Source organism: Acomys minous (assembly GCF_964271855.1).
Source record: "Acomys minous genome assembly, chromosome: 5".
In the NCBI taxonomy this organism is placed as follows: domain Eukaryota; kingdom Metazoa; phylum Chordata; class Mammalia; order Rodentia; family Muridae; genus Acomys; species Acomys minous.
Genome location: NC_140494.1, coordinates 50250325 through 50253802, shown reverse-complemented (window position 1 = coordinate 50253802; position 3478 = coordinate 50250325).

The window sequence follows — 3478 nt, the reverse complement described above, 5'->3', positions numbered from 1 at the left end:
TTTTTTATTTTTTATATTTTTAATTTTTTTACTTTTACGTACACATTTATATTATTACACATATACACAATAAATTACATAAATTTACATTATTACACATATATACCATAAACTACATACAACAAGAGTGACCACGGAACAATTAAGAATTATATTTATGTTACATTTAGAGTGTTTTGCTATTTGTATTTAGCAACCTTGGAGAAAACATCTTTCATATATTGGTACATCTGCAATGCTGAATATAAATCAAAATCGATCATATCTCCTCTCTATCAAGCTAAATACTTCACACTGCCTCTTCTATCTATTCCCCTCTAGCTACAGTCAGTCCAGCATCACTGGCCTCACTGCTTCCCCAGCTCCCCCGTCCCCCCCCCACCCCCCTCCCGGCCTCTGCACATCAGGAAAGCTTTTGTCTTGGATTCTCTATCAGGCCAAGTCTGAATTCATTTTTCTTTTAACTCCTTAAACTTACAGCAAATTTGGCACCTTGCTTCTATTTCCTATGGATGCTAATGTTGCATAAAACATGTCCAAAGCACATGCCTGTAATCACAACACTAGGGGAGGCAGAGGTAAGCTGATCTCTGAGTTCAAAGATAGCTTGGCCTAAAAAGTGCAGGATATCCAAGGCTTACACAGAGAAACCCTGTCTCAAAAAACCCAAGACAACAAAACAACAAAAAAAACATAAAAAAAGAAGGGCCCCCAAATTTTTGGACCATTGTTTACTTCATATTCGACTACCCCCACCCTGTTTTTCTTTAATTTGTTTTGTTTTACATACTGAGGATTCCATCACCGATATATTGTCTCGAGGTGGGCAATAATTTTGTGAACACCTTGATTAATTATCTCTGAAAATTACTCTCTTTAGCTTTCTCATACAAGAATTTCAGTTAACTTTTTGAACAAATAACTAGTAGAAACGTGTCTAATTCTACCCTCATCTATGGTAATAAAGATAAGTATTTAGAATGCAGTTAAGAGTATAGCTTACTTAGTAAAGTGTTGAATGTGGTTTCTTCCCGAAGAATTGTAGATTCACCTGTCCTGGGTTAACAGTAGAAGGCCTCACTACTAAGTAAGGAAACTCTTTTTTGCCACAGAGAGCACTACAGAAAGCCACAAACAATAGAAATGCAGTGTTTTAGCCCAGTCTTAATAATTAACATCTACAGAACAACTTCCACATGTATTTGTCAGGCACCACGGCAAAAGGGGAGAGGCAAGCACTCTAAGAGCCAAGGAATCAGGGAGTGAGCTGTGAGAGATTGCATCTTGTAGGAATGTAATGAAGTCTCACAAAATGACAATGTAAAGATAAGATCAATAAGGACAATGATAGATATACTAATATGAACAAGGGAAATTCCAGGAAGTCTAAAACCTAAGCAAACTCCCACAGAAAAATAAGGAATCCTTACAGCTGGAGAAGTGGTATTTTCCAGGAAATATCACATCAAACTGGTTATGCCATACAAATGGTAATTCCTGAAACCGTAATGCAAGTAACTTTATACAGACGGAGATGGCTATTTATGGGTTCAGGAATACATATGTAGATATACATATATATGTGTAACAATTACTGTAAAAAGAGGTCATGAATTTCAAAGAAACCAAAGACATATGTTGGAGGGTGTAGAGGGGAAAAGAGAAAGGAGGAATGGTGTATTTACAAAATTACACCATTATAAAATAAAAGAAATAATGTTTTATTTTATTAACATTAATGTTGTAATCTATAAATTTGCTAAACATAATTTTAAATTGTATTGTATGGTATGACATATATGAATTGCATTCAAATTACATAGTAAATATATTGCTGGCTTATTGCACTGATAAAATGAATGAAAATAGTAAAATTACCTCAAGAACTCAAATAAAAAATTCCTATATTTTTTCAAAGATTAAAATAATTTAATAAAATTATTTAAAAAATATAATTAAAAAAATAAATAAAGATACATAAATAATTGAGACATAGTAAGTTTGAGTGCTAATTACTACATATGACCAGGCCTCACTATAAAGCATTCCGGAAGCCAAATTCCACACATTTCCTTTTATTTAAAACAGATTTATTAGAATATCTCATAAGTTATATAGTCCTTATAATGGTGTACACATTACAACTGCAAATGAGAATTTTGATAAACAAATTGTTTCATAATTCTTGTTAAATTACCTGTATTGATTTTTCAAAGAATAAATATATTCAGCTTTGTGAAAATGATAATTTGTATCTTATTAACTTGTCATATTCTCTAAGTACTATGTGATAATGCACATAGTTTGGAAAATGAAACATATTTGTATTTCCTAGAAATTCTTTGATTTATTTTTGTTACATTGCACTAATCATAGAGTATGAGATTTCCTGCAAATACTCTAGGCTGCTATTTAAAATACAGTAATTATGTACATGAATGCACAGAGTGCTTTTCAATTATATGTAATAACAGAAAGATTAATTAAGTAACCCAATAAATCTTAAATAATCATATGTTCTTATTCATAGCAGTGATATGACAATTAGAATTTTATGGAGAGGAAAGTACATTTACAGAGAAGACATCAATATGCTTCAATTAAGTTGTGCACTGTAATTTTATATGTATTTCTGTATTTGAACCTAGACGATGAGGTTCTTCAAATATTAAACCAAATACAGGAATCAGAAATTGTCCGTGATAATACTATATATTAGCCAATAAGCTTACTTAAATATGCACCAAGATTTGATCCAATATTTGTAATGTATTTTAGGAAAGTACAGAAGTGAGATTTGCTCTATAAATTTTTTTCTCTGTGAGCATAAAATCTGTAACAAGCACTGTATACACTGACCAAAATAAATTAATAATTAGAACTGTGATTTTCAAAATTAAGATACTAAGACCAAAATATTAAAAATGAAAAAAAGTTAAGCTTATACAGTTCACTCTCACTCAAACTGCTTCTGTCCTTAGCTCACATGGCTCACCTTGGACGGCTCATTAAGGTCTTCCAGGGACCTACTCTCTACAGCTAATCTTTCAGTGCTGGTAACCTGGATCAGATTAATAGCACTATTGTTCAGTGACAACACACCAGGCACATGCCTTCTTCTTCTGTACTGATGAGGGACTAATATAAAAATAGTATAAGGTGGTCTTTTTACAACTTAGTAGTGTGTTTAAATGTTCCAATATGTAGCTGAGTGTCATATAATTGTAATTCCAGGATGAGAGATAAGTCTACACCCAATACAAAAAGAACTCAAAAGCAGCCTCATATGCCTTTGAGACGAAAATCGCACTGAGCAGTGGTGGTGCATGCCCAGGACTCAGGAAGCAGAAACAGGTGTATCTCTGTGAGTTTGGAGGCCAGCCTGGTCTATAGAGCAAGTTCCAGGACAGCCAGGGCTAGTCAGCAAAATGGTGTCTTGAAACACCAAAAGAAGGAAAAAAAAGGGGGCAGGGGGAGA